Raw genomic sequence first — 13,748 nt, forward strand, 5'->3', positions numbered from 1 at the left:
AAATTATGTCCATGCATGCAAACTGGCATACTTTGCAAGTGACAATGGCAGTATCTGGCACTACTGTGTGTAGCTAATTTCAAATTTGTTGTCCAGCAGGCATCCAGCACTCTGTTTTTGTACATCTTTAGCAATATTTACTATTCAAGATGATAAGATATCTGAAAGTCATTTAAAAAAATCTCCAGGCCGTAAAGGTGTAACAACTTCTTCAATTTCATATTGCAGGAATAAAGCCAGAATGAATGTTTGCCGTTGTCATAGCTAATATCTTGCAGAATCAAAAATAAAACTCATAGCTCTATGCTTAATTTTTCAGTGTCTACAAACATTAAGTAGAACTTCATGCCACGTGGAATTAGTTTGCTTACATTTTCCTGTACTTGAGCACAAACTGGATTTTGAATGGTAATGTGGTTGCCTTTTTTTATCAGTTTTAGCTTTTGTTTTACTTTTTTTCAGCTCAGGAGCTCATGAGGTTATGATGTTTTTTGGAAATACTGAGCATACATTAGGGAGGTGACTGTTTAGATCAGATCCATTGACTGAAATCACATGTCCGACTGTAGCTCGTGCTGTTTTTGTCGAATGCAAATGTATCTTGACTCAGACATTCAGGTCTCATGTTCTGTGATCTAAATAGTGTTTGTTTGATTGCTGCTGCTTACAGTTCACCAAATCATTACGCAAACATTACGCAAAACGAATGAAAGACAAAGCCATTAAGTATGGTGTGAAGGCCTTCACAAAATAATTGAGTATTTGTATCTCTAAGAGAACAAAACAAATACTAATCTTGTTATTTGTTTGAAAATACTAGCAATCAAACTCTTCTTAGTTTATATTATTACAAACAGAATAAAGTGCATTACAGAACAAAAAGAAAGGGCTGTTTTATTTTACTTCTAACACTGCTAAGAGCACAAGGATAAAAAGCTTGGATTGTGACATTAAAATTGTTTTTTAAAATTCACTCAAAATGCCTGGTCAAACATCTTTTCTTATTTTGAGAACTTAAAGTAATAGTTCCCTCCTTCCTATGTAATACTGTTTAGCTTCATCTAGGACTGGAATGAGAAGTACAAGAAAATAGGCTGTTTATTTCAATGTTTCTGGTTCAGAAATTCTAGATATTAAAAAAAAAAAAAAAACCTCTTTTTACAAGACTTAGTATTCTGTAGATTCCAGAAACTTTCAATGATTTTCCAATAGACAACCAAATATTTAGACCGTAAATAGACCAAGCTGCTTAAGCAGCTTAGAAGTTCACACGTTGCTGACTGATTATAGCAGTTCTTAATGCTCAAAATTAATCAACTTTATATGTTTTCCATCCTGAAGTATATTTAGGGTATGTTAGATGCAAGTTTTAAGGTGGTGTACTTTTTTCTTAAGAAAAAAAGCTATCATTAAATTTAGAGCAAAGTCAAATATAATCCAAAAACATTGCTTCTTTGTCAATTAATAACTCAAGAGTTGCATAATGAGGTTTTTGTTTTTGTGTTTTTTTTCCTCCCATGGAAAGTGCAGTAAAACCTGCAATTGCAGAGTCCCCTTGGCAAAAATCTATAAATGACCCATGTATTGAGTATGACATCAGTCATGCCTGACCATGTACACTATTGCTTCAAGTTGTGTGAATTAGGGCATTGCAAATGATGTACTGGTCATCAGTTATTAGTCAGAAATGCTTTTAAATGCTTTTTTTTCTTTTTTTCTTAAGAAATCTCAATGTTGTTGACACTTCTGGTAATGGTGGGAAAAAAATAATCTTTCAGAGAGCTCTTTTAAGGTAGAAGATCAAGCAACATGCACAGTTGGGGAAAGTGGCGGTTCAAGCCCAAAGATCACTCTGGGCTTGGATTATTAGCACCTAAATCAAGGAGGCAGGCCAGCAGCCAGGTTCAAAACTCTTTTCAGATGCAGATTTCTTTCTTTTGGGTAATTTATGTATTCCCATATCTTTACTTGTCTTGCTGACTATTGTAGTTTTTATCACAGCTCATGGCCAGAATTTGAGAATGAAATTTGAGAGACAGAGGTTTCATTTCACCTGTCCATAATAAAGGGGTCTGTGTCAGAAGTAGTGGTCCTAGTTCGATTTTTAGACTTTAAAAATAATCAACATAGAAACCCTTGGTTCCCCTGTCTAAATGTGATTCACATCAGTGAATCAAATGCTGACACTTCAGACTTTATGCATGTTATTTGTTAGCTCTCCACTAACTAACTGTAGAGTCAGGATGGGTCCTTTGACAGATACCAATATTCATTACAGTGAATGAACTGTGAGGCCCCAAAGTCAGAGCTAACTTAACTTCTGGAGCCATGTTCACAAACAAAAGTGAAGTATTGCCTGGTCTATGTCTCTTTGTGAACCTACTTCATGATTTCCCAATTTATCCTCAAATATTTGTAGGGAACAGTGAACTCTGTCTGTCTGTAACTTACAAATATTACTGCTCCAACAGAGCCAGCAGGAGGGGCAGAGTGAATATCCACATCTGGTCAGGGACTGACACAGCTTATTTCTCTTCAGGTGATGAAACTATGTGCTATCACATAAACAGGGCAGAAAGTTTAGTCTAGCCCTAAATAAATATTAACACCATTGCTCCATTATGTTCAGTATTATAATAAATATTTTTTTCCTGTGCATAAGAAAACTGCCCTGTCGTATTCTGGTTGAACAGACTTTTGGAAGAGTTGCTGCTCTAAAAATAAAAGTACTAAGTTTTAGCTCTTAAATACACACTAGGATCAATTCAAAAACACAGAACTCATAAAAGTGCAAGTGGCACTACTCATCTATAACAGTGAAGTCCATAGCAGAACAGCAAGTGAAAGAGATTAAGAGTCTAACTGATTCTGCCAGTGTATATTCCCTCCTGCTTTTAAGAGGTACTATGGAAAAAGTGCAAAACCTCTTTGGGTGAATCTCACCACATACCCTTTTACCAATGCACTACTCATTTAGAGAGGTCTACTTTTGCATAAATAAGTGCCAGTCTTTGATATGGAGTAGAACAGATAGGATGGCCCATTTCTTGCCCCTGTTTCTGTGACCAGCAAGCAAGAGGATAAGGTATTAACCATGCTCAAAGACAGTAGCCACATCAAATCTCTGGTCAATGTGAGGTGTTAGAAAGTTTCTTGATATTAGTATTACAATATGGGCCTAGCAGTGAACAAGTTTTTTCTACATCTCCTTTAGATTTGTAGTAAAGATACTATTTAATAAAGTACAGACTCAATGTTTTTTGGTGTTAATTCCCCTGGTTTCCTTTGATTCGCAAGGAAAAAAAAATACACAGATGATAAGAGTCCTTAACTGCAGGGTATTTCCTCTGGCAGACTCTAATTGCTGGAGTCAGGCAGCTGTGGACATGTGGTGCTCAGCCCCACAGTGAGGTGAGTGGCAGGACATGGCGTGATGGAGCAATGACAAGGCGAGTCGGGTCTGCAGCAGGAGGACATTGAACATTCAGTAGTGACAGGTTCACTGTCAGGAAGCAAAGCACTTAAAAGACCAACTGCTTGGCACACTAGGTAGAGCTCTTTTAATTAAATTTAGCTGCAGCTCTAATCTAAAAGGAAAAAAAAAATCTCCACTGGTTCTTACAAGCATGCTCTAGATTTATAGACTGGTATTACCCACCTGCAGCTCGTCGTGAGTGAGAGTATGATTTTTGGTGTAGTGGTTTTTGGTTCCTCCTATCCATGGATTCAGGTTTTAACACTACTGTTTTCTTCTAAGCTGCACTAAATCAATTCTCTCTATCAGCAGTACCTACTGGATGCTCCGTTTTCATAACGTCATTAAAGGTTCATCTGTACCTAACTTATTTCAAAACTAGATCAGACTTAGATTTGAAAAAAATTTTTTTTAAATGAATCTTACTGGCCATGAGATACCAGTTTCCATTTACACTGGACAGAAATACAAGTCAGTTGGCACAGTTACTAGTTTTCTGGTTGCTTTATCATATCTCTAGCCAGTATTGTAGAATAAACTGGAAAATGAAGTATTAGTTTTTCCTTCTCATAAGTATCGTATCTGGTTTTAGTACAGCAGTCTTATATTATTTACTGTTTTTGTGAGACCTTAATATGAAGTACCAGTTCTCAGCTAGGTAATCTCTCTTTTACTGTTGATATTGCAACAGTTATAATTTGTTTTAGCTGAGTGCTTGCTTTCTAAATAAAAACGTCAGGTGAGCACTTGCACTTCAATCTGTCATACTAGAAAACAGATTCAGAAATACTGCCAGAGTATGCGTGGATGTCTGCCAAGCACTAATAGATGCTAATAGATATATTTCTATTTCACTGTCATTTATTTCATTACTAGAAAAAAAAAAAGGTTTGTGATACCAATGGATACTGAAAGCTGACATTTCATTCTCAGATCCCTGATAATTAGTTGCTGGATTTTTATTTTCTTTTTTCCTAAAGACAGCAAAATAGCTGATGTTATGATCTTTGGAAGCTGATTTTTAGCAGCTTATTAACTGCACACTACCATAGTTGTTATTCTGAATAAATTACTTCATTTTAAGTCATGTATGCCATATTCACTGCATGCATGTGCATATAAGCACACAAACTTTTAAAATATACTGTAGTGGAGCCAAAGACTCATTAATCTTAAGGTTCCATGGCAATTTCCCTTAGGCTTCAGAAGGGATGGTAGATCCTGGGACCAAATCTTTCCTCTGAAAGTCCATTTAAAGCCATGCTAAAGGTAATGGAAGCAGCATGGTCCCTAAAGCTCCTCATGGTTGTCTGTTGCATATTACTTTCTTGAGACTTAAGAAGAAGTGGTGTAGTGTCATGTGGCATGAATGTACTTTAAGGGGGAGCCAGCAGTCAAGAAGGCTGTGTACCGCTGAAAAAGGGCAGCTCACACCTTCAAGGCCTGATCCTGAATGGGCAAGAGATGGGGAAAGGAAAAGGAGATCAGTGTTGATAGTATGACTGTCAGTTATCAGACCAGTTAGGTTAATTTTGATCTTTCGCCTCTTTTCAAGCACTGAAATGAATTTTAAAAATCCACATCAATGTTTTTTATTGTACTGGAATTTCCTAAGTGATAATTATTGGAAATTTTTTTTCTGCATCTGCAACCTCTTACAGTGCAAAATAACAATAGTAAATAGGGATCAGAAAAACAGTGGTTCCTGTAAGACCTTAAAATGAATTCCACCAAAGCACTGCGTTAATAATAATGTACACTTGCAGTATCTGAAAACTAGCAGAATGTGTTGTATATTAGATTCTCAGGAAAATAATAATAAATTTAACCAGCTTCTGTTTTCTTATTCCACCTATATTAGTATGGACCTTCAGTTTGGGCATGTTCTTATATTTCTTTGGAAAAACTTTTAAAATCAAAATATATTGTTATTATCATTAAAGATGTTCAATTTTGTTCATTTCTTTAACACGGTCTCATCTATTTAAACCTGGGAAGGGGGAAAAAAAAAACTTAGAAAAGCTTAACTAAATTATTTTAGGCCCATGAAATGGATAGGCCATTATTTCTACATCATGTTGGTACATATTGAGCATTTTAATGCTTTTGTAGCTAGACTATTTTTCTAGATTCTTTGATTGTGTTCAATTGCGTTAAATACCTATCTACAAATACTCAAATGTAGATATTTCCCTGATAGAAATAAAGATGTATGTAGCTCTAGCTGAGTGATCACTGCTGCCGGTCATTGTGCTAAATCTTTCAGCTGTCCTTTTGCTGTCCAATTCAATGTGTTTCTAAGGCTATGCATACTTTCCTTGTTATGGCAAGTTATTTTTGTCCCAGAAACTATTTGATTAGAGAGAAAAAAAAAGGTATTAGCATTGAAGTTTCTTAAACATATTTTGAAAGTAACAATATAAGTTTCATCACAGATTGACAATCTGTAAGACTGTTTCATAAGACTTCATCACCTATTAGTTAAATACAGTTAAACAAGGGATAACTCAGGACAGCCCTTTTGGAAGGGATCTTCAGAAGTACCTCATCCAACCTCCTGCTCGAGCAGGGTGAGCTCTTAGGTTGGACGAGGCTGCTCAGGACTTTACCCCATCTGTCCTTGAAAACATCCGAGGATGGAGCTTGCATGTTCTGTAGGCAACTTGTTCTACTGCTAGACTGTCCACATGGAGGGGAAGGTTTTCCTTCTATCCAATCTGACCCTCTTTGGTTTCATTTTCTGCCTGTTGTCGCTTGTCTTCTTTACATGCACAATGTGCTGTCTTCATCTTCTTGGTACCCTCTTGTGAGGTCCTGGGGGCTGCTTCTAGCTCCCCTGAAGCCATCTCTTCAGACTGAACAACTCCTGCAGCCTCAGCTCACCAGCTAAGCGACCCAGCCCTTGACCAGCTTGGTGGCCCTATCCTGGTCTTTTTCCCTTTTATTGATGCCATCCTTCTGTTGGAGGGAATCCCCAAACTGGATGCAGGATTGCAGACATGGTCTAACAAGCAATGAGGAGGATAATCCCTTCCCTCCCTCCACAGCCCATGTTCCTATTGATACAGTCCAGGATGCTGCCAGGCCTCTTTGCTGCCAGGGCACACCACTGGCTCATGTTCAGCTCGCAGTCTGCCAAGGCCCCCAGGGCCTTTTCCACAGAGCTCCTCTCCAGTCAGATTTTTATCGCATACTTATCCACCCTTTCAGACTATAAAATCCCAACTTGCAAACAAAAATACTGTTTCCCACAATGTTTTATGATTGATCTCTTTGTTGTCACAGCAGAAAATACAGCAGCAGAATTATGAATTTGTTACTTTCAGCAAATTCTCTTTACAATTAGTTTTAGTATAAAATTAATGTGCACCACCATGCAGACTGCAAACTGGCATTCACTGTACTCTGGCTAGTATAGTATGTTTAATTCTAATCAAGATGCTTTTCTGTATAAAATTAGTTATCCTTTGCTCAGTGGTCCATTAGTTTTTATACTACTCAGCCCAATTTGTGGTCTCTTCTCGTACTGGACACTAAGAGTCCCTGGCTAAAAATAACGCTTAAATTAAAGTGAACTTGTTCAAGTTGTTCTTCCTTTCCTTTTTTTTGGCTGGAGCAAGAATAACAGAGAATGGTTATACCTAGTTAATCAAGTTATTTCCAGCTTAGTTTTGTTCAGACTAGGTTCTTGGTAAAGACTAGTGTTGATTCTAATTAAATATAAACTAGTTCACTTGGACCTAACTGATACTGACAAATAATCATTAGGCCACGGTTTCCAAAGTAGTGATGTGACTGGTGGTTTGGGAATCACATGATCAGCTTGCTTTCTCAGTGTCCAAAAATAGACTCAACTTCTGAAAAGCACAGGTGTCCAGAACCAAATTTTAAAATGAACTTTTAAAATGAATCTGTACACAGCACAGAACTAGTGAAGATACCTAGTCAGTTCTGGGGGAAAAAAATAAAAATAAGTTCCTATTTACCACTCCAGGTTTCTAGATAACATTTAAAATATCTATAAAATCATGTTATGCTCCTGCTATCAGATTTGAAAATAGGACTTGAATTGCTGAGCTGTGTTATGTGAACATTTAAGGAAGTTCAGCAACTTTTCAGTGTCTGTTAAAGCTGAAGGATAAGGAAGTTTCAATCAATCCCAGATCACCTGGGACATGGGTTTTACTCCACAAAACCAGCATAGAGTTTTGTTGTTTATAAATTAGGTGTTTACATGCACACTTTAAACTCCTCTCTTATTAGAATAAAAAGCTCCATTTCACAAGTCCTTAGGGAAAAGAAAGAGCTCTTTGATGTCTGATGAGAAGTCATGCTTATTTACATTCCTCTAAGGACATGCTGAAAACTCAGGTGAGAGATGCCAAAAAGCACACTTTGGATTAGGCACGCCTGGAGGCAAAGTGTTTTTTCTGTTGTGGATCCATCCTCAGCAGTGCAATGATATGGCTGTATGTAATTGCAGCAGCACAGGTTGCTGAGACTCTTGTTAGAGTTGTTGACTTGTGCTCTGAATGGCTTCTGGTATAGTAAGTGATGCTTGTCAGAATTGCTCTATGCAGATGTGGTATGTTCAGCCTAAGTGACTAGATCTCTTATCGTCTGTGAACTCAAAGATACTACACATCTCGGAAAAGATGCTTCCATTATCTTGTAGATATTGAAATACCTTATAGCATCTAGCTATCAACTGTAATTATTGTCTCACCTCCTCTACCACTGCTTGTGTAAAATTAGATTGCCGCTTCCTGATATTTGCAATAAAATGATCAAATCAAGAGCTTATTCTCTGGCATCTCTGGCATAGGGTAGATACCATAGAATCAGTGTACGATTCTAATATGCAGTTAGTCGTCTCATGAGATTGCTGTATTACCATCTTCAGTCTAAATTTGTGTTGATTTTTGGCTATTAGTGAATCTCTTTTTCATGATGATTTAGGAAAAAATCAGGTAATGTCAATAAAAGGATTAATACACCTGAAGTCTTTTCTTAGTTTTACCTCTTGAATTTAATTGAAATTGCATGATAAGAATAATAAAACACAATCTTGAATGCATCTTAAATAATTTCATAACATTACCATGAAATAATTGTTAGCTTCAGGAATCTTTCAACAGTTTACCATATAATTCTAGCAATTTTTAAGTTTCCAAACTGCATAAAATTTTTGCTTAATTTGTATGTATTATAATTAAAGAAAAAACGGAAAACCAACTTTAGTGATGGACACAACTGCCAAATGTGCTATAAACTGTAAATACGCAGGTAATCATTTTAGTCACATGAGTTTGGACTAACTTTGTAAGTTGAAGTTTGTTAAATCCAAGTCTAAAAGGATTTCTACAAAAGTCTCTTGAGTGAATAGCCTCTTCTAGTTCAATTACTCGGTATTAATTTCAGTTGGATTCAATTGCACCTGCTGCTGCACTTAGGGCTAAGACAAGAGTAGATATATTTATTTTAAAGAAAATAAATAAAATTAATTGAGGTACATCATCCCTCTGTAATCATATGTAAGCAGAATTGAAAGACAAAGAGGAAAATAACCAGGGATTTTAATGTACACGAAACTACAGGTCTGAAATTAGAGAAGAACAGTAGTCAAAACATCTGTTAAAAGGCAAGAAAATAAATAAATAAACACGCCTCCAGGCAGACTGCCTAATTTACAATTTCATTCTGGAATGAGTGTTTCTTCATGTTGCAAAGAAGAAAAAGACAGAGTTCTGTCAAGACTGTCTGTCAGTTGAGCACTGTTTATAGAACAAATCCAATATCTACTATTAAAACCATTTTGGTCTTGTATTTACCATGGGAAGCTCTCAAAATAGAGATGAAACTCCAAAATATTCAGAGTGCCAAGGACTTATTTTGGCACTACAGCTCATACTATTTCTTTGAGTGGAGTAAGACACATCATCCAAAAAAAAAAAACTTTTTTGTGACAGCATGAGTGTGTCTTCAGCAGGGCTCTCTTTCACATTCATACCTGATCTGGCAAAAACTTTAAAGGGTGTATCAAATTATTTTTATCAGCTATAATTTTGTCATTATAAGGGCATGTGTGGCTGGAAACTGATTGGAAAGTTGAACGAAACTCATGGGGAAAAACCTCTACATTTTCCTAAAACCTCTTTCAGCTGTTTAGAGGAAGATCTCAGGCTTCTATATCAGCCTTACAACTTCGCTATGAGGCTGATGCCGTGTTTTGAATAATGGATCAGGCAAGCATTGGTAGAAAAAATGTCTTAGCAGCTATTCAAATAACTGTTGCAAGATCAGACTATAGCAATGGGTCAAGAAGAACAGTGTTTTTGGCACATGGGTTGGAGTAGTAAAGGTTTTTGCAAATTTTTTGGTCATCTCTCAGCACAGTATCTGTTTGATTACTCCGTGTTGATAACCACTTGTTGTTTAGATACAGTTACTTTTCTCTTGCTGTAAATGAATGAGAGGACATCAAATGAAGGTACATCAAATGAAGGTAACAGGTGCAAAACAAGCAGGGTGTGGCATTTCTCCACGCATTCTAAAACTAAACTACAGGGTTCCTTGCCTGAATATATTGTGGATGCTAAAGGTTTATGTGCGTTCAGAAGTCTAGACAAACTAATAGACAGGTATAATCCATTCCTCACTGAAATTAATGATAGTCCTACCACTGATTTCACAAGATTTACCCAAATTGTAACCATCTAATGTACCAGTTCAAAACTTGCCCAACGTGTCAAATTGGGATTGCAGTAGGTGAGTCACTATCCAAATCTGAAATATTTTTTTTAAATATGAGTGGTATATTGTAGTTTGAAAAAAGTGTTGAATGTTCAGCCCAAGTTGAATGTAATTACTGACTGTAATTTTATTTTGAGTGTTTAAATTTTGTAAAACGTGTATTTTCTTCAAGAACACAATATCAACTATCTATCATCAAATCTAGAATACTATGTAACTTATACAGCAGAAGTCCTCTACACCTTAGGAAAGTTTTTAGCAGTAGTTACAGGTATCTCAGACTTTGCAAACATCAATCAATGGCCAGAATACAGGAAGTGGAGGCAATTCATCAGCAGAATAAACAGCAAAGGAAAAAAAATGCATGAAGATCTACGAATATAAAAACACAATATAACCAAAAGATGTACTAACAACTGTAAAAATGTATATATTAAGCATTGTTTTGTTTTTAATGACTAAGTATAGCTGGTGGAAAAACTAGCCAAAAAAAAAGCTCTAATCTCAGAAGCTGCTGCATATATTAACTTTTGCAGTACATTTCAAAGGTGTTTCCAGAGAGGCAATGTATGCCACACTAGACAAACTAAGAGGAATAAGAAACAGACATCTTCTCATAAAGCAAATCTAGATAAAATCTTCGGCAAAGTAAACTGCATTTAATTAAATAAAAGAGTGAGATAAGAAATGAGCCTTTCTTTTTTTCTTTTTTTTTTTCCTCCTAGTATAATCATTATAGCCTAAGTAAGTTGAGCTAACTACTGATCCATAGAAAGAGTTCCACATCTGGAAAGTCTTTGCTACATCTGTGTTGGGGTTTCATGCTTTTTGGTGCTTTGTTCACCAGTTTCCATGACTCTAGCTTAAACCTGTCTTATTTTCTTTACAGCAAACTGTGTTATTTAAGTGCATTCCCGTTCAACTAAAGACGTAGTGATCACTTCATTTCTTGAGATGTTATTTAAGCTTCCTACCTGTTTTCCATAAACAAACCAAAATAAATGCTTAAAAATAAAGCAACATAAAATAAGACAAAACAAGTTACCTTGTAATGTTCTGCATTATGGACAAAAGTTTTAATAGATTGAAGTGAGATGGAGAACTGTAATTGCTTGTCTGTTATCTTTGACAAATGTGTTGTCATTGTAAACTTCCAGCAGTGTTCAACCAGCAGCAGCAAGCACATCACTACTAGGTGAGAAAGAAACTCCAGCACAAAAACTCCCTTTCTGCCATGTGCTATGCAGGAGCAGCACTGCTTAAAATCAAACCAAATTGGCCAAACCAATACAGCATAGACAAACAGAGCAGTGAAGACAGAAGAGGGTTGTCTCCAATATTCCTTTATAGTTGTTTTCTATATAGCACTATGCAATTGCTTACAAGTGCTCTTTCCATCTCCATTTAGAAATCAAGGAGATGGATGGACAAAGTTCTTCCCAGTATTCCCAGTCTTCCCAGTGTCCACCCCTTTTGGGGGGGGGGGGGGGGAGGGGGGGAAGTGCTAGGCTGAGTCATATAGGAATGTAGGTTAAGTAGTGATCAAACTTGGAGTGCATATATCCAGCAGTTAGTCGTACAGCAGCATCTGAACAAGTAAACTAGACAGGACACGGGCTCAAGCCCTGGCATGCAGTTATCCAGCTTGTTTACTTCTATCATGCTTGCTGTTGTAGTTTTGTCCCAGGACATCCGGCACTTTTCTAGACAAGACCCCTGAACTCATTGGGACCAGGGACTGTTTGATACCAACAGTGGTAGGAGTTGTAATGAGCTGCTCTCATTGCATGATTTTCTTCAAAAAGATCAATCACATTAATTCATTTTGATATCCTTTGTCTATCACTGGTTTCTACAAGTTCAGTCCTTGCTTGAAGGATTCAAGCATGAATTTATGAGCAAGTCACTTTCTCAGTGGAAACACCTTTAGCCTTGCGTCTCTCAGCTAAGGTTTGGGAAGGGCCATATATCTTGTAATACATGGAAAAATTGCCCCAGTGTGTATTCTAGCATAGAGATTTAAGCCACTGCTTTCTAACCACTAACTTATCCCTCCACTTCCCCTCTTTCTGACAGATTCTCTTCCAGGTTGTAATTTGTATTTTTACTAATAAGGAGATTCTGGAAATTAATAATTTTGGTTATAGATGAATGGGTACAGCAATTCTGCGCTTTTGTCTTTTAATACTCTAGCTATTACCCAACAGTAACTAATGCAGGAGGGAGAAAGGAAAAATAGCCAGAAAACTCGCTGTCCAGCTGCTGTATTATGCATAGCTGGGGTGTGGGACACAAATGACTTTCAGGTGCTTCCTTCAGTTCCAGTGCCAGGTACTACCTGGCATGGCTGTAGAGAAGGGGGGTGGCAGACTGTGATCTGGCGGAAAACATAGGCTAGCCCACCTCATGCACGCTGGAGGGCAGCTCCTTGCACCGGACAATGCTGTCCCAGCACTCCCCCTCCCCTGGAACAAGCCTTTGGTGTGGACAGAGCTATGCCAAGCTGCTCCTAGCACTTTTCTGCTCATGTACCAATACCAAGCGTATTTTGGGTGGTGTGCCGAGTTGTTAGTAGTGGTAAGTGGAAGTCACTGTAGCCATAATTATAGCCTGAACACCAAGTTATTATCTCTGTGACCACTCACTCTACAAGCAACCTAACTACAAATTGATGAAGCTAAAGAAAACCTCACATCAGTGTGACAAAGAATGAAGAACATCAGGAACTGGGCTCCAAGTTAATCTGGGAGAAAACCAGCCCTGTTTAACATCCCAAACCTATCCGCACTGAGCAAGAATTGCCCTACCAGTGTACTCACGCAGCAGGAGTCAGGATTTGCTTTTATTCCTGATGGACCTTTGAACAGCAGATTGGGCTGATAAGGAACAGCAGATTTCATTGATTCAGTCAAGTGAACTCAAAGACCCAATACTTTCCTGAGCCTGCAGCAATTAGACACTTACCCATTAATAAAACAGCCCTTAAAGAAACAAGGAAACCGTGGTGTGTTCTAAGCAACTCTGGTTCATGCTCTAAATAGCACAAATTTCAGAGTACACTTTTATCATAGAATTAGGATGTTCTTTTTCCTCTCTTACAATTTTTAAAGCATTTCCATTATCAGGAGGTTTAAGGAATTACATAGCCTGTAGCAAGAATGTTCTGGTCATTGTGCTTAAAAAAAAAAAAATCGTTAAATATCGGTCTTTATTACTGAGTAATTTTTATTTTTTGGAGCAGAAATTGGAGTTGTGAATCATAGTAGGAATTGAGGTGGACTGTAGCTTAATTCATGAAGTGCTAATGGCCTTCATCTTTTATTAAATTAACGACTAAGTTCCCTCATCAAGAAAAGGGTAATTCATATTGCCAAACAAAATCCCTACGTTTATGTGGAGAAAATGTACCAACTGACCCTACAAATCTGTAACTAAGGGATAAAACACATTCCAGAAGAGCAGTTATCACACCAAAAAAAATTTTAAGCTGCCAAAATTTAAATTAAGGGTTAGCCTTAAG

General features: G+C 37.2%; 1 protein-coding gene across 11 annotated transcripts in view; it reads left to right on the forward strand.

The window, feature by feature from the left end:
* DLC1 (DLC1 Rho GTPase activating protein) overlaps window positions 1-13,748 on the forward strand; it is a 271,834-nt gene that overhangs the window by 140,738 nt on the left and 117,348 nt on the right. The gene's annotated exons all lie outside the window — the stretch shown is intronic.

This window comes from Cygnus atratus, chromosome 4 (assembly GCF_013377495.2).
Source record: "Cygnus atratus isolate AKBS03 ecotype Queensland, Australia chromosome 4, CAtr_DNAZoo_HiC_assembly, whole genome shotgun sequence".
Classification (NCBI taxonomy): domain Eukaryota; kingdom Metazoa; phylum Chordata; class Aves; order Anseriformes; family Anatidae; genus Cygnus; species Cygnus atratus.